This window comes from Odocoileus virginianus, chromosome 23, assembly GCF_023699985.2.
Source record: "Odocoileus virginianus isolate 20LAN1187 ecotype Illinois chromosome 23, Ovbor_1.2, whole genome shotgun sequence".
Classification (NCBI taxonomy): domain Eukaryota; kingdom Metazoa; phylum Chordata; class Mammalia; order Artiodactyla; family Cervidae; genus Odocoileus; species Odocoileus virginianus.
Genome location: NC_069696.1, coordinates 33,893,915 through 33,916,441, shown reverse-complemented (window position 1 = coordinate 33,916,441; position 22,527 = coordinate 33,893,915). Strand labels below are relative to the sequence as shown.

Genomic DNA, 22,527 nt, shown 5'->3' with positions numbered 1-22,527 from the left:
TTTTGAGGATGTTTATCCAGATCATTTGCCCACTTTTAATAAGTAGTTTTTCTCCTTTTATCATTTTTTAAGCTTTTTATTTTATACTAGGGTATTGCTGCTGCTTCATCACTCAGTCATGTCTGACACTCTGTGGCCCATGAACTGTAGCCCGCCAGGCTCCTCTGACCATGAAATTTTCCAGGCAAGAATACTGGAGCCAGTTGCATTTCCTACTCCAGTGCTTCTTCCTGACCTAGGGATTGAACTCATGTCTCTTGATGTCAAGTGGATTCTTCACCACTAACACCACCTGGGAAGCCTTATAGTCAAATAACAATGTTGTGAGAGTTTCAGGTGGAGAGCAAAGGGATTCAGTCATACATACACATGTATCCATTCTCCCTCAAACTCTCCTCTCATCCAAGCTGCCACATTCTATTAAGCAAAGTTCCCTGTACTATGCTGTAGGACTTTGTTGGTTATCCATTTCAAATATAGCAGTGTGTAATGTTGATCCAAAACTCCCTATCTCTCATCTCCTTTCTTCCCCCTGATAACCATAAGTTCATTCTCTAAGTTTGTCTATTTCTGTTTTGTAAACGAGCTCATTTGTATCATGTCTTTTTAGATTCCACCTATAAGGGATGTTATATGATATTTCTCCTTCTCTGTCTGACTTGCTTGACTCAGTATGACAATATCTAGGTCATCCGTATTGTATGTTGCTGCAAATAGCATTATTTTGTTCCTTTTAATGACTGAATAATACTCCATTGTATATATGTACTACATCTTATTTATCTGTTCCTCTGTTGATGGACATTTAGATTGCTTCCATGTCTTGGCTATTGTGAGCAGTGCCACAATGAACATTGGGGTGCATGTATCATTCCAGACCATTTTTTTCTCTAGGTATATGCCCAGTAGTAGGATTGCATGGTCATATGGTAGCTCTATTTTTTAGTTTTCCAAGGAACCTCCATAATGTTCTCCATAATGGTGTACCAACTTACATTCCCACCAACAGTGTAGGAGGGTTTCCTTTTCTCCACACCCTCTCTCTTTCTATTGTTTGTAGATTTTTTTTATGGTAGTTATTCTGACTGTTGTGAGGTGATAATCTCATTATAGTTTTGATTTGTATTGCTCTAGTAATGAGTGATGTTCAGCATATACTCATGTGCCTTCTGTCCATGCATGTCTTCTTTGGAGAAATGTCTGGTTAGGTATTCTTCCCATTTTTTGATTGGGTTGTTTGTTTCGATGATGTTAAGCCTTGTGAGCTGTTTGAAGACTAATCCCTTGTCTGTCACATCATTTGCCATTTGCCGATTTTTAAGTTGGATTATCTTATTTTTTAAATTATTGAGTTGTAATTCTTCCATATGCATTTGTAAGAAATGTATAATGCCTCCTACTGTTTGGTGGTGTGTTCTTTAATATCTGCTAGGTCTAGTTTTTTAATAGTGTTGTTTAAGTATTCTATTTCTTTATTGATTATTTCTAATTTTTCTCTCCATTATTGGAAATGGGATATTAAAGTCTTCAACTATTAACACTGAATTATCTATTTCTTCTTTCAGTTTTGTTAGTCTATATTGCTTTTAATTTAGGGTTCTCTTGCTATGATTAGAACTGAGGTATATTCTTGATATGTTGCTCCATTTATCTTTATATAAAGCACTTGTTTGTCTCTAGTAACTTGTTTGTCTCTAGTAACTTGTTTGTCTCTAGTAATCTGTCTTTTGGAAAAGTTTTATTGATGTATAGTTGATCCCTTAATGGATCACTGCCTTGTCATGTGAAGGGGATTATGTAACTCACTGAAGCTATGAGTCATGCAGCTATAAACGTGAAACTATAACTCAATCAGGCTATAAGCATGACACTGAAAGATGAGTCCTCCAAGCCAGAAGGTGTCCAACATGCTACTGGGGAAAAGAGGAGGACAACTACTAATAGCTCCAGAAAGAATGAAGCCACAGGGCCAAAGCATAACCGATGCTCAGTAGTGGATGTGTCTGGTGATGAAAGTAAAATCTGATGCCGTAAAGAACAGTATTGCATAGGAACCTGGAATGTTAGGTCCATGAATCAAGGTAAACTGGACATGGTCAAGCAGGAAAATGGCAAGAGTAGACATCAAAATCTTAGGAATCAGTGAACTAAAATGGAAAGGAATGAGTGAATTTAATTCAGATGACCATTATACCTACTACTATCGGAAAGAATCACATAGAAGAAATGAAATAGCCCTCATAATCAACAAAAGAGTCCAAAATGCAGTACTTGGGTACAACTTCAGAAATGACGGAATGATATCGGTTCATCTCCAAGGCAAACTGCTCAACATCACAGTAATACAAGTCTATGCCCCAAAGACTAATGCCAAAGAAGATGAAGATGATCAGTTTGGTGAAGACCTAGAAGACCTCCTAGACTAACACCAAAAAAAAAAAAAAAAAAAAAAAACCAACCAAAAAATGAAGAAAGAAAAAAGATGTCCTATTTATCATAGGGGATTGGAATGCAAAAATAGGATGTCAAGAGATACCTGGAGTAACAGGCAAGTTTGACCTGAGAGCACAAAATGAAGCAGGGTTAACAGAATTCTGTCAAGAGAATGGACTGGTCACAGCAAACACCCTTTTTCAACAACATAAGAGACAACTTCACACATGGATATTACCAAATGGTCAATACTGAAATCAGATTGATAACATTCTTTATAGCTGAAAATGCAGAAGCTGTAGACAGTCAGCAAAAACAAGACCTGGAGCTGACTGTGGCTCAGATCATCAGGTTATCATAGCAAAATTCAGACCTAAGCTAAAGAAAGTGGGGAAAACCACTAAGCCAGACAGATATGACTTAAATCCCCTATAAATATACAGTGGAAAATGATTAATATATTCAAGGATTAGATCTAGGAAACAGAATGCCTGAAGAACTATAGACAGAGGTCCATAATATTGTACAGGAGGCAGCAAACAAAACCATCCCAAAGAAAAAGAAAAGCAAGAAGGCAAAGTGGTTATCTGAGGAGGTTTTACAAATAGCTGAAGAAGGAAGAGACGTGATAAGCAAGGGAAAAAGGAAAAGGTACACCCAACTAAGTGTTGAGTTCCAGGGAATAGCAAGGAGATATGAGAAGGCCTTCTTCAATGAACAATGCAAAGAAATAGAGGACAAAAACAGAAGGGGAAAGACTAGAGATCTCTTCAGGAAAACTGGAAATAGCAAAGGAGCATTCCACCCAAGGATGGGCACAATAAAGGACAGAAACTGTAAAGACCTAATAGAAGCAGAAGAGATCAAGAAGAGATAGGAAGAATAAAGAAGAACTGTACAAAGAAGACCTTAATGACCCAGATAACCACTACCATAGTGGTTATTCACCTAGAGCCAGACCTCCTGGAGTGTGAAGTCGAGTGGGCCTTAGAAATCACTGCTGTTAATAAAGCTAGAGGAGGTGATGTTTGCAGCAGAGCTATTTAAAATCCTGAAAGATGATGCTATCAAAGGGCTGCACCAATGCAGTTCAGTTCAGTCGCTCAGTCCTGTCTGACTTTTTGCAACCCCACGGACTGCAACACGTCAGGACTCCCTGTCTATCAACAACTCCTGGAGTTTACCCAGATTCATATCCATTGAGTTGGTGATGCCATCCAACCATCTCATCCTCTGCTGTTCCCTTCTCCTCCTGCCCTCAATCTTTCCCAGCATCAAGGTCTTTCCAAGAATTAGCTCTTCCCATTAGGTGACCAAAGTATTGGAGCTTCAGCTTCAACATCACTCCTTCCAATGAACACCCAGGATTGATCTCCTTTAGGATGGACTGGTTGGATCTCCTTGCAGCCCAAGGGACTCTGAGTCTACTCCAACACCACAGTTCAAAAGAATCAATTCTTCGGTGCTCAGCTTTCTTCACAGTCCAATTCTCATATCCATATATGACTACTGGAAAAACCATAGCCTTGACTAGATGGACCTTTGTTGACAAAGTAATGTCTCTGCTTTTTAGGTGCTAAATGTCTAGGCTGGTCATAACTTTCCTTCCAAGGAGTAAGCATCATTTAATTTCATGGCTGTAGTCACCATCTGCAGTGATTTTGGAGCACATAAAAGTAAAGTCAGCCACTGTTTCCACAGTTTCCTCATCTATTTGCAGTGAAAGTGTTGGGACTGGATGCAATGATCTTAGTTTTCTGAATGTTGAGTTTTAAGCCAACTTTTTCACTCTGCTCTTTCACTTTCATCAAGAGGCTCTTTAGTTCTTCTTCACATTCTGCCATAAGGGTGGTGTCATCTGCATATCTGAGGTTATTGATATTTCTCCCAGGAAACTTGATTCCAACTTGTGCTTCATCAAGCCTAGCATTTCTCATGATGTACTCTGCATATAAGTTAAATAAGCAGAGTGACAATATACAGCCTTGACATACTCCTTTTCCTATTTGGAACCAGGCTGTTGTTCCATCACCAGTTCTGACCGTTGCTTCCTGACCTGCATACAGGTTTTTCAAGAGGAAAGTCTGGTGATCTGGTATTCCCATCTCTTTCAGAATTTTCCACAGTTTATTGTGATCCATACAGTCAAAGGCTTTGGCATAGTCAATAAAGCAGAAATAGATGTTTTTTCTGGAACTCTCTTTGTTTTTTGATGATCCAACAGATGTGGGCAATTTGATCTCTGGTTCCTCTGCCTTTTCTAAAACCAATTTGAACATATGGAAGTTCATGGCTCACATATTACTGAAGCCTGGTTTGGAGAATTTTGAGAATTACTTTGCTAGCGTGTGAGATGAGTGCAATTGTGTAGTGGTTTGAGCATTTTTGGCATTGCCTTTCCTTGGGATTGAAATGAAAACTGAACTTTTCTAGTCCTGTGGACACTGCTGACTTTTCCAAATTTGCTGGCATATTGAGTGCAGCACTTTCACAGCATCATCTTTTAGGATTTGAAATAGCTCAACTGGAATTCCATCACCACCACTAGCTTTGTTTGTGGTGATGATTCCTAAGGCCTACTTGACTTCTCATTCCGGGATGTCTGGCTCTAGGTGAATGATCACACCATTGTGATTATCTGGGTCATAAAGATCATTTTTGTACAGTTTTTCTGTGTATTCTTGCCATCTCTTCTTAATGTCTTCTGCTTCTGTTAGGTCCATATCATTTCTGTCCTTTATTGAGCCCATCTTTGCATGAAATGTTCCCTTTGTATCTCTAATTTTTTCGAGATCTCTAGTCTTTCCCATTCTATCATTTTCCTCTATTTCTTTGCACTGATCACTGAGGAAGGCTTTCTTATCTCTCCTTGCTATTCTTTGGAAATCTGCATTCAAATGGGTATATCTTTCTTTTTCTCCTTTGCTTTTCTCTTCTCTTTTTTCACAGCTATTTGTGAGGCCTCCTCAGACAGCCATTTTGCTGTTTTGATTTCTTTTTCTTAGGGATGGTCTTGCTCCCTGTCTCCTGTACAATGTCATGAACCTCCATTCATAGTTCACCAGGCACTCTGTCTATGAGATCTAGTCCCTTAAATCTATTTCTCACTTCCACTGTATAATCATAAGGGATTTGATTTACATCATACCTGGATGGTCTAGTGGTCTTTTCCCTATTTCTTCAATTTAGGTCTGAATTTGGGAATAAGGAGTTCATGATCGGAGCCACAGTCAACTCCCTGTCTTGTTTTTGCTGACTGTATAGAGCTTCTCCATCTTTGGCTGAAAAGAATATAATCAATCTGATTTCGGTGTTGACCATCTAGTGATGTCCATGTGTAGAGTCTTCTCTTGTGTTGTTGTAAGAGGGTGTTTGCTATGACCAGCGCATTCTCTTGGCAGAACTCTATTGACTTTGCCCTGCTTCATTCTGTACTCCAAGGCCAAATTTGCCTGTTACTCCAGGTATTTCTTCATTTCCTATTTTTGCATTCCAATCCCCTATAATGAAAAGGACATCTTTTTTGGGTGTTAGTTATAAAAGGTCTTGTGGGTCTTCATAGAACCTTTCAACTTCAGCTTCTTCAGTGTTACTGGTCGGGGCATAGACTTGGATTACCATGATATTGAATAGCTTGCCTTGGAAACGAACAGAGATCATTCTGTCGTTTTTGAGATTGCATCCAAATGCTGCATTTTGGACTCTTGTTGACTATGATGGCTACTCCATTTCTTCTAAGGGATTCCTGCCCACTGTAGTAGATATAATGGTCATCTGAGTTAAATTCACCCATTCCAGTCCATTTTAGTTTGCTGATTCCTAAAATGTTGACATTCACTCTTGCCATTTCCAGTTTGGCCACTTCCAATTTGCCTTGATTCATGGACGTCACATTTCAGATTCCTATGAAATATTGCTCCTACAGCATCGGACCTTGCTTCTATCACCAGTCACATCCACAACTGGGTGTTGTTTTTGATTTGTCTCCATCCTTTTATTCTTTCTGGAGTTAATTGTCCACTGATGTCCAGTAGCATATTGGGTACCTACCGACCTGAGGAGTTCATGTTTCAGTGTCTTATCTTTTTGCCTTTTCATACTGTTCATGGGTTCTCAAGGCCAGAATACTGAAGTGGTTTGCCATTCCCTTCTCCAGTGAACCACATTTTGTCAGAACTCTCCATGACCCAGGTGTCTTGGATGGCCATATATAGCATGGCTTAGTTTCACTGAGTTGCACAAGGCTGTGCTCCACGTGATCAGATTGGCTAGTTTTCTGTGATTGTGGTTTCAGTCTGTCTGCCCTCTGTTGCCCTCTGTCAGCACCTACTGTCTTACTGGAGCAGCGACCAGTGGCTGCATGGCACTGGAGCAGCCTGCGTCAGAGAGGAGATACCCCACGTCCAAGGTCAGGAGTGGAGCCCGTGAGGGGATACCCTATGCCCAAGGTAAGAGAAATCCCAATAAGACAGTAGGCGCTGCACCAATATGTCAGCAAATTTGGAAAACCCAACAGTGGCCATAGAATTTGAAAAGGTCAATCCTCATTCCAACTCCCAAGAAGGGAAGTACTAAATAGTGTTCAAACCACTGGACAATTGCACTCATTTCCCATGCTAGTAAGGTTATGCTCAAAATCCTGTATGCTGGGCTTCAACATTACAAGAACCAAGAACTTCTAGATGTCCAAGCTGGGTTCAGAAAAGGCAGAGGCACAAGACATCAAATTGCCAACATTTACTGGATCAGAGAAGGCAAGGGAATTCCAGAAAAAAACTTACCTCTGTTTCATTGACTACACTAAAGTCTATAACTGTGTGGATGATAACAAACTGTGGAAAACACTTAAAGAGCTGGGAATACCAGACTAACTCACTGGTCTCCTGAGAAGCCTGTATGCCTGTTAAGAAGCAACAGTTAGAACGCTATATGGGGCAACTGATTGGTTCAGGATTGAGAAAGGAGTATGACAAGGCTGTTTACTGACACTCTGTCTATTTTAACTTATACTCAGAGCACATCATAAGAAATGCTGGGCTGGATGAGTTACAAGCTGGAATCAAGATTTCTGGGAGACACATCAACAACCTCAAATATGCAGAAGATACCACCCTAACAGAAGAAAGAAAAAGACCCCCTTGATGAGGGTGAAGGAGAAGAGTGAAAAAAACCAGCTTAAAACTCAATATTAAAAAAAAAGCTAAGATCATGACATCTGGCCCCATCATTTCATGGCAAATAAAAGGGAAAAAGGTGGAAGCAGTGACAGATTTTCTCTTCTTGGGCTCTAAAATCACTGCAGATGGTGACTGCAGACTTGCAATTATATGATTCCTCCTTGGCAGGAAAGCTATGACAAACCTAGACAATGTGTTAAAAAGCAAAGACATCTCTTTGCTGACAAAGGTCCATATAATCAAGGCTATGGTCTTTCCAATAGCCACATATGGTTGTGAGAGCTGAACCATAAAGAAGGCAGTGTTGAAGAATTGATGTTTTCAAACTGAGGTGCTGGAGAGGATTCCTGAGAGTCTCTTGGACAGTAAGGAGATCAAACCAGTCAATCTTGGGGGAAACCAACCCTAACTGCTTATTGGAAGGACTGTTGCTGAAGCTGAAGATCCAGTAGTTTGGCCACCTGATGCAAATAGCTGACTCATTAGAAAAGTCTCTGATGCTGGGAAAGAATGAAGGCAGAAGGAGAATAGGGTGATAGAGGATGAGATGGCTGGATGGCATCACCATTGCAATGGACATGAACTTGGGCAAACTCCGAGAGATGGTGGGGGGCAGGGAGGCCTGGTGTGCTACAGTTTATAGGGTCATGAAGAGTTGGACATGACTTGGTGACTGAACACATCAACAATCACATAGTTGAGTTACAATGCTACAAAGAACATTGTGTATATATATATATATATACACATACATATATATATATATACATACATACATATATATACAATGTTCTTTGTATATGTTTTCATATTCTTTTCCATCCTAGTTTATCACAGGATATTGAAAGTAGTTCCCTGTGCCATACAGTAAGACCTTACTGTTTCAATTTGTCTTAAAGTCTATTTTTAAAATATGTATTCGTATAGCCATTCCAATTCCCTTTAGGTTACTGTTTGCATGGTATATATCTTTTTATATAATTTTACTTTAAACCTGTTTTTGTAGATAAAATGTCTCTTGTAGATGGCATTTAGTTGAAGCATGGAGTTGCAGAGGAAAAAATTGGAAAAGTTAAAATACCACAAGTCTCACTGTTCTTAATGTGATTTAACCATTTTTCTTGGATGAATGTTCCCTGGATTTCTGTAAGCCTTTGGTTAATTTACAGAGTTTAGAAAGGCGGGTTCTGACAATTTTTACCAATGTTCTCAACTTTTTACAGATGAGAAGCTTTTTGGAAGTTTTAGCCTACCATTTTCAGGGATGTAACCATGTAATCTGATTTTTTTTAAAAAATGGTGTATCAAACAAAGATACTGAGATATCCATAAATGACTGTAAAAAGAATTATCAATATAATCTTTGTTAAGCATAAATAATAATTCAAGTCTTGCATTAATGCCTTTTGAGCATTGTATTATATAATGATTTTTGGTTAGTGGTTCAAAATGAAATTATTTTTAGAGAAAAGAAAAGGAATGTCTGCCTAACTTGTGAGAAAATGTGGGATTGTTTCTATATCTTTATGCTTTAGTCTAGACATTAGATACTTTTAGTTCCTCTGAATAGACAGCTTTGTCTTCTTGTTTCTAAGTCTCTGAGTATACATTTCCCTGTACTTTCCTGTCCTTCCATAGAATGGAAGCATTCCTTGATTTGCTTTACTATCTCCTCCTTGTTTTGGAGTACTTAAATCACATTAATTTCTCTGGTATATAGACCCTGACAACCAAGTTCAACAGTGTCAAGAGAATGGGTTCAAAAAGGAAATGATGGCAAAGAATAACTGGACTTTCTGCTTGTACCTTAAAAAAATCAATACTTATACTCAACTAGTTACAGCAATATAGGAGAGTTTGGTGTATACAGGGATTGCAAATAATGTTTCAGATTGAAAATAGACATAGGACAGATCATGAAAATGAGTGTATAGGTGGTACTCAGTTTTGCCTTTTATTTATGTGTTTATTTATTAACTTACCATTTCATTTTCTAATTTTTATTTTATATTGGAGTCAAGTTTATTTACAATGTTGTGTTAGTTTCAGGTATACAACAAAGTGATTCAGTTATACATACATATATATTAATATATATTCTTTTTCATGTTCATTGCCCAGTTAGGTTATTGCAGAATATTGAGTTTGCTGTGCTATACAGTAGGTCCTTGCTGGTATTTAGAATATCAGTTCTTTAATAATATAGATCTGTATTGTTAAATATTGAGGAGTTAAATATTAAAGTGGGATGACCATTCACTAGGCTATCACAATCTTACAGGCAAAAGCTATATAAGCCAAAACCAAAGCAAGAAAAAATGAAATGAGGGAAAGAGATATTTGGAGTCAGACTATATAAGACTTGACTATAAATAAATATAGCTAGTACAAGTATACTACAAGTAAATAACAATATCTTGGAATAAGATTCGAGCATCATACCAAGAATTCTGTCTTACTATGTCTACTGGAATGGAGAACATCTAGATAGAGGAGCAATGGGAATAGAAGAAGAATTCAGTTTTGGACTGAATTCAGTAGGGGACAGAAAGGACAGAAAGAGTAGAGATCTAGTAGACGCTGAGGAGATCAAAAAGAGATGGCAAGACTACATGGAAGAACTGTACAAAAAAGATCTTAATGAACTGTATAACTACCATGGTGTGGTCAGACACCCAAAGCCAGACATCCCGGCATGTGAAGTCAAGTGAGCCTTAGGAAGCATTGCTGTTAATAAAGCTAGTGGATGTGATGAAATTTAGTAGAGCTATTCAAAACACTAAAGTATGATACTATCAAAGTTTTGCACTCAATATGTCACAATTCTGGAAGACCCAGCAGTGGCCACAGGACTGGAAAAGTTCAATTCTTATCCCAATTCCCAAGAAGAACAGTACTAAAGAATGTTCTAACCTTCAGATGATTGTACTCATCTCCTATGCTAGTAAGTTCATGCTAAAAATCTTGCATGCTACACTTCAGCATTACATGAATGAAGAACTCCCAGATGTCCAAGCTGGGTTTAGAAAAGGCAGAGGAACCAGAGATCAAATTGCCAACATTCACTGGATTATAGAGAAAGTAAGGGAGTTCCAGAAGAACGTCTACCTCTGTTTTCTTGACTAAAGCCTTTCATTGTGTGGTGGTGGTGATTTAGTCTCTAAGTCATGTCTGACTCTTGCAACCCCATGGACTGTAGCCTGCCAGGCTCCTCTGTCCACAGGGATTCTCCAGGCAAGAATACTGGAGTTGGTTGCCATTTCCTTCTCCACTTTCACTGTGTGGATTATAACAAACTATGGAAAGCTCTTAAAGAGATGAGAACACCAGACCATCGTATCTGTCTCCTGAGAAGCCTATATGCAGGTCAAGAAGCTACAGTTAGAGCCTGTATGGAACAACTGATTGGTTCAGGATTGAGAAATGAGTACAACAGGTCTGTTAGCTGTCATTCTGTTTATTTAAACTATATGTTGAGCACATCCTGAGCAATGCCTGGCTGGATGAGTTACAAACTGGAATCAAGATAGGCAGGAGAAACATCAACCACCTAAGATATGTGGATAATACCACTCTAATGGTAGAAAGCAAAGAAGAACGAAAGAGTCTCCTGATGAAGGTGAAGGAGGGGAGTGAAAAAGCTGGCTTAAAACTTAAAATTAAGAAAAACTAAGATCACAGCATCCAACCCCATTACTTCATGGCAAATAGAAGTGGAAAAAGTGCAAATAGTCACAGATTTTCTCTTCTTCATCTCTAAAATCTGTGAATTTAGACTGCAACCATGAAATCAGATGATTGCTTTTCAGCAGTAAAACTATGACAAACCTAGACAGTGTGTGAAAATCAGAGACATTATTTCACCGACAAAGGTCCGTGTAGTCAAGGCTATGGTCTTTCCAGTGGTCATGTATGGTTTTGAGAGCTGGACTTTAAAGAAGGCAGAGCACCAAAGAATTGATGTCTTTGAATTGTGGTGGTGGAGAAGACTCCTGAGAGTCCCTTGGATAGCGAGGAGGTCAAACCAGTCAATCTTAAGGGAAATCAACCCTGAAAAATCGTTGAAAGGACTGCAGCTGAAGCTGAAGCTCCAGTATTTTGGTCACCTGATGCAAATAGCTGACTCATTAGAAAAGTCTCTGATGCTGGGAAAGATTGAGGACAGAAGAAGAGGGCATCAGAGGATGAGACGGCTGGATGGCATCACTGATGCAGTGGACATGAACTTGGGCAAACTTCAGGAGATGATGAGGGACAAGGGGCCTGGTGTGCTGCAGCCCAAGAGATTGCAAAGAGTTGGACACAACTGGGTGGCTGAACAACAGCAACAGTGTCTACTGGAATGGAGAACATCTATGAAAGGAGCAATGTGAGTAGAAGGAGAATTCAGTTTTGAATTGGATATGTAATGTGTGATCTGCCCCTGTAACATCTGGATGAAGCCAGATATACATATCTGGAAGCCAAGAGAGAATTCAAGAGAAAGGCCAGAGTTGGAAATATAGTTGTATTTTCTTTTATTTATTACAAGCCACGGATAGCATATGATACAGTCTGAATGAGATACAATTGGAAATTTGTTGGATGAGAAGTTCCATAGAAGTGTACAAATTTGATTGCAAAAGATATACCCTGGGATGAATACCCCTGTATTTTTCCTTAAATGAAATAAACCCATAAATATTTAATCTATTATTAACAAAATTTTTATATTGTTAAGAATTAAATAGGGTCAGGAAGATCCCCTGGAGAAGGGAATGGCTACCCACTCCAGTATTGTTGCCTGGAGAATTCCACGAACAGAGGAGCCAGGCGGGCTATAGTCCATGGGGTTGGAAAGTCAGACATGACTGAACTACTAAGACTTTAACTTTTTAAAAAATGAATATAGGAGTTACTCACTCTTAGATGGTAGGTGAATAAGATCATGACTATGAATGCCCAAGGCACTCAACTGAGCATTCAGGAAATATTAGCTTGCATATGTTGAGTTGCCATGCAAGTCAAAAAGAGTTGTGTCACTAAGGAATAAGTGAACAGTTGAAGCAAATAATCCCAACAGGTCAGGTCAAATGGCCCTAGTATTTCAGTTGTTTATGAAATTCATTCTATAGATGTGTGTCAGGTGCTCACAACCCAGTGAGTGGCCCCTTGTAGGGAAAGTGAAAATGGTAAACATTTTCCTGCATGAGTTTTCTTAGTCATTGTAGTTGGTTATCTTGCTGAAATATATTCTTACTCACCACCTTTGTTTTTTATTTCAGTTCCTTAACTCCTTGTCTTCTGGATATCTTTAGTTTGAGAAGTGAATCTCCATTGATATGTATGTTTCAAAATCACGCATACAGGGAGAGAATAAGATGGCAGAGGGGTAGGTGGACATGGAGTACATCTCTCTCCATGGATACATCAGGAATACACTTTCAAACACAGAAGTGCATGCAGAACACCAGCTGAGAGCAGAGAGGAGTACCTGGCCAGTGGAAAAGAATAAATAGAACCACAGCAAAACTTGGTAGGACAAAGGAACTAGGGGGAAAAACAGGAGTGTTAGTAGGACTGGACCTGCCTTCAGCAGGTAGGGGAAATGAAGCAGGGATCCGATCCCCACATCAGGGCAATTGTCTGAGTCAGAGGAGAAACATTTAAGCTGAGAGTGAAACAGCTGATTTGTGGCAGCTTAAGTGGAATGAGAATCAGACAGTCCTTGCTGCAGCCATACTTAACTTGGACAGGGACACAGGTGCCCTGGAAGGTGCAGTGACTGGGAGCTGGACTTTAGGGATTGTGGAGCAATCCCAGGGCGAGGGCTGCTGTTGACCGCAGAGAGATGGACCAAGGGGATGTGAGGGAGGAGATTGTGGTGGGAAACACCCGTGGAGGAAAGCCAGGCAGCCATGAGAGCAAGGCGATACTGGTGAATCACACATAGGGCTTGGAGCCATCACCATAGCCTCTCTCTCCCCACCACCAGCATCTGCAGCTGAACAATAGAGAGGCTGGCCCACCAAACGCCTGATGCACCGAACTACAGAGCAGGACCCAACCCAGAGTGCTCCTGTAAGTGACTGAAGCGCCGATCTACAGAGTAGGACTCCAGCCAGGGGGCCCCTCTATGTGCCTGGTCCATCGAACAATAGAGAAGGACCCCAGGCAAGGGAGCCCTCTAAGTGCCTGAATGGGCGGAGCTATGGAGAAAGACTGGCCAAAGAGACCTTCTGATTGCCAGCTACAAGAGGCTCAAAAAAAAAAACACTCTGATAGGGCCATAACTCCTGGGGTTGAGGCAGTCCATGTTCCTTCACACTTGGTGCTGCCAGCGTGCCCACAAGCCAAGCAGCTGTGCCACCTTCACGCTCAACTCTCACTGGGGCAGAGTGACACAGACAAAAAAATCTTGCATCAAAGTGCACAGGGTCACTTCAGTCATGTCCAACTCTTTGCAACCCTGTAGACTGTGGCCTGCCAGGCTTCTTTGCCAGGGGGTTCTCTAGGGAAATATATTGGAGCATATTGGCCAATACTGATTTCATATCCTTCTAGAGCACTATATTTCCTGCTGCCCTAGCTGCCAACTCCCCTGAATAGGAGGTGCTGCCACAGATCCTGAGACAAAAGCAGCTGCACCACCTCCACCCCTGGCCCTCACAAGGGCAAACACAAGTCCTCCAGGGCAACTCCAGGAACAAACCCCAGTGGATGACCCACATGCACGGGTGGAAATAAAACCAGAACTGAAACTCAGGGGCAGTGCAGCTAAGGAAGAAGACCCAAAACCTTCCACCAGCTGTACAAGCCACAGATTAAACCCACATGATCAACTAGGCAGACTCTGTATCTATTGAATATATAAAAGGACACTGAGAGCTCCCACAATAGAAAACACTCTAGTTCTGATAGCTGTGGACATTGGAGGTAAGAACACAGAGGAGTAGGATCAGATTAGAATCTGAGCTGCCCGCACAAGAGGTCCAGAGATCAGCACAGTGTTGGAGGGAATTCTAGGGGGGTGAGGTGGACTGTGACTCCCAGCAAGGAAAAGGACTCTGATAGTGTGATTCAAGAAAAACATTTATTATTCTTATGTTTTGACTTGTTCTGTAGATTCTTTTGGATTTTTATTTTCCTTTTCATTCCCCTTCTGTTGTAGTTGTTGATTTTATTGGCACTATGAAATTTAATTAAGTTTTAAAACTCCCCCCCCCACCAGTCACATTTTTTATTGTTGTTATAAACCTCTGCCTCTACATTGGATTTTTGCAGTTCTGTGGAATTTTCCTTTTTTTCTTTCTTCTTCCATTTTTTTTCTTTTCTCTTTTTTACAATTTTAATTTTTAAGCCTATTATTTTTTTCTACATTTATTCCATTGTTATCCTTTTCTACTCTTCTTCTGAGTTAATCTTGCAGTTAAACTTTAATGTATATAAATCTTCTTCATCTACCTCTATTTAAATTTGCATATCTATTCTTTCTTTCTTTTATTTCCTTCCTTCCCTCTCAACATATTAGTTTTGTTTTCATTGCTTTATTCCCCACTTGGCACTTTGCTTTAGTTTTGTTTTCCAGTTTATGCTTAGTTAGTTTAGTTCTTAACTGGTTTTTGTTTTCCAGTTTGTGCTTAGTTAGTTTTGTTCTTAGCTGGTAAATACAATTGTTATTTCCTTTGTTTGCTGGGTGAATCTCCTGTACTTTATTTTTGTTGGACTGTTTTGACTTTGCTCATGAGTGTATATGTATATGTGTATATTCCATTATTCTGATTATTATTTGCCTGATTTTGTAACTACCATATATCTGGGGTTCATCTTTGGTTTCTCATTTTGGGGTATTTGCTTCAATCTCACTTAATACCATTAACAAGCCACTTGTGGAATCTTTGTTCCTGACTGGATATCAAGCCCTGAGCCTTTGGAGTGGCAGCACTGACTCCGAGACGCTAGACTACGAGAGCTCTAGCCCTAGGGAGTATCAAATAGTGAGAACTCACACCAGAGAAACCACTTGATTGTAAGACCCACCACCACCCAACCACCAGAAGCACCCAGTTTAGGAAGCCTCATCTGAACAACAAAGAAAACAAAAATAAAAACTGAATCATCAGCAGACAGGATTACCACCTTTCTCAGCTTTGCCCATCAGAGGAAAAACAAACAAACAAACAAAAACTCAGCACAAATCTCACCCTATACGAACCTTACACAAACCGCTGGACCATCCTTAGGAGGGCAAAAACCAAAAGGAAGAAAGAATCAACCTTCTTCAAGGAAAGAATTCAACTTTTCTTGAAGACTTGGAAAAGGAGACTTCAAACACAGTAAGTCAAAAAGAAAAAAAAAAGAAAGAAAGAATAATAAAAAGTCAGAGAAATACTACACAAATGAAGGAAAAAACTAGAAACACAGAATCCAAATAAATAAAGAGAAAATAGGCCAACTACCTGAAAAAGAATTCAGAATAATAATAGTAAAGATGATCAAAAACCTTGAAAACAAACTGGAGAAAATGCAAAAATCAATTTAAAAAGACCTAGAAGAATTAAAGAATAAACATGCAGAAACAAACAACACAATTACCGAAGTTAAAAATATTCTAGAAGGACTCAATAGCAGAATATCTGAAGCAAAAGAATGAAACAGTGAGCTGGAAGTTAAATGGTGGAAATAACTTCTGAAAAGCAGAATAAAGTAAAAAGAATGAAAAGAACTGAGGATAGTGTCAGAGACCTCTGGGACAATATCAAATGTACCAACATTTGAATTATAGTTCCCAGAATAAGAGAAAAAGAAAGGGTATGAGAAAATTTTTGAAGAGATTATAGTTGAAAATTTCCCCAACATGGAAAAGGAAATAGTCAATCAAGTTCAAGAGGCATAAAGAGTCCCACACAGGGTAAACCCAAGGAGAAACATGTTAAGACACATACTAATCAAACTAACAAAGACTAAACACAAAGAAAGAGTATTAAACGCAGCAAGGGAGAAGTAACAAGGAACATACAAGGGAAACCCCACATGCTTAACAGCTGATTTTCCAGCAGAAACTCTGCAGGCCAGAAGGGAATGGCAGGATATATTTAAAGCACTGAATGGGAAAAATCTACAGCCAAGATTACTGTACCAAGCAAGGACCTCATTCAAAATTGATGGAGAAATAAAAAGCTTTTCAGACAAGCAAAAGTTAAAAGAATTCAGTACCACCAAACCAACTTCACAACAAATGTTAAAGGGACTTAAATAGTCAAGAAATACAAGAGTAGGTAAAAGAGCTACAAAATCAACCCTAAACAATTAAGAAAATGGCAATAGGAACATATATGTCAATAATTCCTTTAAATGTAAATGGATTAAATGCTCCAACCAAAAGACACAGACTGGCTGAAGGGGTACAAAAACAAGACCCATACGTATGCTGTCTACAAGAAACCCACTTCAGACCTAAAGACACATATAGACTGAAAGTGAGAGGATGGAAAAATAGATCCATGCAAATGGGAAGCAAAAGAAAGCTGGAGTAGCAATCCTCATATCAGACAAAATAGACCTTAAAATAAAGAAGATTACAAGCAATTAGGAAGGTCATTACATAAAGTTCAAGGAATCAATCCAAGAGGAAGACATAACAATTGTAAATGTCTATGCACCCAACATAGGAGCACCTCAATACATAAGACAAATGCCACAGATATAAATGGGGAAATTGACAGTATCACAATAGCAATAGGAGACTTTAACACTCCACGCACATCACCAATGGACAGATCATCAAAACAGAAAATTAATAAGGAAACTCAAGTCTTAAATGATATATTAAATGAGATGGAGCTCATTGATATCTTCAGGACATTCCATCCAAATGCAGAAGAATACACCTTTTTCTCAAGTGCACATGGAACATTCTCCAGGATAGACCATATCTTGGGTCACAAATCAAACCTCAGTAAATTTAAGAAAGTTGAAATCATATCAAATGCCTCCTCTGACCACAACACTATGAGACAAGATATCAATTACAAGAAAAAAACTGTAAGAAACACAAACACATGGAGATTAAACAATATGTTTCTAAATAACCAATAGGTTACTGCATAAATCAAAAGGGAAGTCAAAAAATTTCTAGAAGCAAATGACAATGAAAACACAACAACTCAAAACCTATGAGATGCAGAAAAGCAATTCTAAGAGGGAAGTTTATAGCAATACAATCCTACCTCCAGAAACAAGAAAAACCTCGAATAGACAACCTAGCTTTACACCTAAAACTACTGGAAAAAGAAGAACAAAAAATACAAAAATTAACAGGAGGAAAGAAATCATGAAGATCTGAGTAGAAATAAATGAAAAAGAAATGAAAGCAACAACAATAAAGATTAGTAAAACTAAAAGCTGGTTCTTGGAGAAGATAAACTAATTTGACAGACCTTTAGGCAAGCACATCAAGAAAAAAGGAGAGAAGAGTCAAATCAATAAAATTAGAAATGAAAAAAGGAGAGGTTACAACAGACAATGCAGAAATACAAAAGATTATAAGAGACTATTATGAACAACTATATGGCAATAAAATGGATAACCTGGAAGAAATGGACATATTCTTAGAAAAGTTCAATCTTCCAAGAGTGAACCAAGAAGATATAGAAATTATTAACAACCCAATTACAAGCACTGAAATTGAAACTGTGATCAAAAATTTCCCCCAAAACAAAAGCCCAGGACCAGATGGCTTCACAAGAGACTTCTATCAATCATTTAGAGAAGAGTTAATGGCTATCCCTCTAAAACTCTTTCAAAAAATTACAGAGGAAGGAACACTTCCAAATTCATTCTATGAGGCCACCATCACCCTAATACCAAAACCAGACAAAGATAAAACAAAAAAAAAAAAGAAAACTACAGGCCAATAACACTGATTAGCATAAACATAAAAATTCTCAACAAAATTATAGCAAACAGAATTCAGCAATATGTCAAAAAGCTCAAACACCATGATCAAGTTGTGTTTGTTCCAGGGATGCAAGGATTCTTCAATATATGCAAGTAAATCAACGTGATACACCATATTAACAAGTTGAAAGATAAAAACCATATGATAATCTCAATAGGTGCAGAAAAAAGCCTTTGATAAAATTCAGCACGCTTTTATGATTAAAACTCTTTAAAAAATGGGCATAGAAGGAACATATCTTAACATAGTAAAGGCCATATATGATAAGCCTACAGCAAACATTATTCTCAATGTTTAAAAACTGAAAGCATTCCCCCTAAGATCAGGAAAAAGTCAAGGGTGTCCACTTTCACCACTATTACTCAACATAGTTTCAGAAATCCTAGCTACAGCAATCAGAAAAGAAAAAGAAATAAAAGGAATCCAGATCCGAAAAGAAGTAAAGCTCTCACTGTTTGCAGATGACAAGAAACTGTACATAGAAAACCCTAAAGATTGTATCAGAAAATTATGAGAGCTAATCAGTGAATTTAGCAAAGCTGCAGGATACACAATCAATACACAGAAATCACTTGAATTTCTATATACTAACAATGAAAAATCAGAAAGAGCAATTAAGGAATCAATCCCATTCCCCACTGCAACAAAAATAATTAAATATCTAGGAATAAACTTACCTAAGGAGACAAAAGATCTGTACACAGAAAATGATAAGACACTAACAAAAGAAATCAAAGAGGACATAAACAGATGGAGAGATATTCCATGTTGCTGGGTAGGAAGATTCAATATTGTGAAAATAACTATACTACCAAACATAATCTACAGATTCAATGTGATCCCTATCAAATTACCAATGACATTTTTCACAGAACTAGAGCTAAAAATTTCACAATTCATATGGACATTCAAAAGACCCCAATTAGCCAAAGCAGTCTTGAGAAAGAAAAATGGAGCTGGAGGAATCAACCTTCCTGACTTCAGATTATATTACAAAGCTACTGTCATCAAGACAGTATGGTACTGGCACAAAAACAGAAACATAGACCAATGGAACAAGATAGAAAGCCAAGAAATAAACCCATGCACCTGTGGGTACCTTATTTTTGACAAAGGAGGCAAGAATATACAATGGGGCAAAGACAGCCTCTTCAATAGGTGGTGCTGGGAAAACTGGAGAGCTACATGTAAGAGAGAAAAATTAGAATACTTCCTAATACTAAACACAAAGATAAACTCAAAATGGAATAAAGACTTAAATTTAAGACCAGAAACTATAAAACTCTTAGAGGAAAACATAGGCAGAACACTCAATGACATAAATCAAAGTAATATCATCTATGACCTCCTAGAGTAACAGAAATAAAAACAAAAGTAAATAAGTGGGACCTGATTAAACTTAAATGCTTTTGCACAGCAAAGGAAACTATAAGCAAGGTAAAAAGATAACCCTCAGAATGGGAGAAAATAACAGCCAATGAAACAACTGACAAAGGATTAATTTCCAAAATATAAAAGCAGCTCATACAACTCAATACCAGAAAAACAAACAACCCAATCAAAAAGTGGGGAAAAGACATACAGACATTTCTCCAAAGAAGACATACAGATGGCTACCAAATACATAAAAGGATGCTCAACATCATTCATTATTAGAGAAATGCAAATCAAAACTACAATGAGATATGACCTCACACCGATCAGAATGGCCACCATCAAAAAGTCTACGAAGAATAAATGCTGGAGTGGGTGTGGAGAAAGGGAACACTCTTGCACTGTTGGTGGGAAAGTAAATCAATACAGCCACTATGTATGTAAATTGATACATACATCTCCATACATTATGGAGATTCCTTAAAAAACTAGAAATAAAACCATCATACGACCCAGCAATCCCACTCCAAAGCATATATCCTGAGGAAACCAAAATTGAAAAAGACACATGTATCCCATTATTCACTGCAGCAGTATTTACAATAGCTAGAACATGGAAGCAACCTAGATGTCCATCAATAGATGAATGGATAAAGAAGTAATGGTACATATACACAACAGAATATTACTCAGCCATAAAAAGGAACACCTTTGAGTCAGTTCTAATGAGGTGAATGAACCTAGAACCTATTATACAGAGTGAAGTAAGTTAGAAAGGGGAAGATAAATGTTGTATTCTAACGCATATATACGGAATCTACAAAATCGGTGCTGAAGAATTGACTTACAGGGCAGTTCTGGAGAAGTAGACATAAAGAATAGACTTGTGGACATGGGGAGAGGGGAGGAGAGGGAGAGGTGTATGGAAAGAGTAACATGGAAACTTATATTACCATATGTAAAATAGATAGCCAATGGGAATTTTCTGTAGGGCTAAGGAAACTCAAACAGGGATTCCATATAAACCTAGAGGGTTGGTATGGGAGGGAAGTTCAAAAAGGAGGGGATATATGTATACCTATGGCTGATTCATGTTGAGGTTTTACAGAAAACAACAAAATTCTGTAAAGAAATTATCCTTCAAAAAATTTTTAAAAATCGCACCATCAACATGAACTCTCTCTGTATAATAAAAGAGGGCTGCTGTGGATTGCTTGTGTCCCCCCAAATTCATATGTGGAAACCCATGGCTGTATAATAATTAAGATGAGATCATAGTGGAGTAGGAATTCAATACAACTTAGCGATTAGTGTTAGTCGCTCAGTCATGTCCGACTCTTTGCAACTCCAAGAACTGTATAGTCCACCAGGTTCCTCTGTCCATGGCAAGAATACTGGAGTGGGTTGCCCTTCTCTTCTCCAGGAGATCTTTCCAGCCTAGAGATTGAACCCGGGTCTCCTGCATTGCAGACAGATTCTTTACCATCTGAGCCGCCAGGGAATACAAATTAGGTATCCTCATAGAAAGGGCAAATTTGAACCCAGACATGCACACAGTAAGAACACCATATGAAGATAATGACAGAGATCAGGACTATGTTTGCATATGCCAAGGAATCCAGGTGGCAGTAGTGATAAAGAACATACCCGCCAGTGCAAGAGACACAAGAGACATTGCTTTGATCCCTGGGTTGTGAAGACCCCCTAGAGAAGGGCATGGCAACCCACTCCAGTATTCTTGCCTGGAGAATCCCATGGACAGAGGAGCCTGGTGGGCTACAATCCATAGGGTCACACAGAGTTGGATGACTGAAGCAATTTACCATGCATGCATGCCAAAGATGCCAGAAAACCACCTGGACGCTAGAGGAGAGGCACAGAACAAATTCCTCTTCACAACCCCCAAAGGGAACCAACCTGTTTATGTCTTGATCTCAGACTTCTGGCCTCCAAAACTGTGAGACAAGAAATTTCTGTTGTTTAAACCACTCAGTTTGTGGTGTTTTGTCACACAGTTCTAGAAAACTAATGCAGAGGCTTTAGTTTTTTTCTCTTGGTATATTCAATAGAAAGAATTTTCTCTCCTCTTTTTCTGCTTTTTCCTGTCTCCTAAGACAGTCACTTGCAGTCTGTCTTTGAACCTCCCTTTCATATCAGTTTTTCAAGGAATATTCTCTATGATACATTCTTGAGGTAGTCCTTGTTGCATTTATATTTCAAAACTGGAAGGTTATTCATTGTCTTCCTCCTGATGGTTGTGTTGAAAATGTTGATTGGATCCATTCTTTAAAGTGTGATTCAACATTCATTTATCTCCTTACTTACTCTCCTTAACTGGCAAAGAACATGTGAAAGTGAACTGCCATGAAGATTTTATGGCTTTGATGAAACATTTATATTAGGAATTAAAATTAAACATTCAGTCTCAATGCCATCCCTTTCTATTTACAGTGAGTAATAGTGTTTAGTTATCCTCAACTTCAACTGAAGACAGGGAGTATTTGAAAGAGTAGTAGAGGGATGTGGGAGAGAAAGTTTGTGTTACATTTCTGAGTTTATGATGAATGCTGTTTTATATCATAGAAAGCTACTTGCAATTTGGAA

General features: G+C 38.6%; 1 long non-coding RNA gene across 1 annotated transcript in view; it reads left to right on the top strand.

Annotated features, from left to right (window-relative positions):
- The window catches only part of LOC110144402 (uncharacterized), a 42,410-nt gene that overhangs the window by 8,057 nt on the left and 11,826 nt on the right, over positions 1 to 22,527 (top strand). Inside the window, exon 3 of the long non-coding RNA XR_011483096.1 lies at positions 6,757 to 6,881. This is a non-coding gene — a long non-coding RNA (uncharacterized lncRNA). The remainder of the gene's footprint in view (positions 1 to 6,756; positions 6,882 to 22,527) is intronic.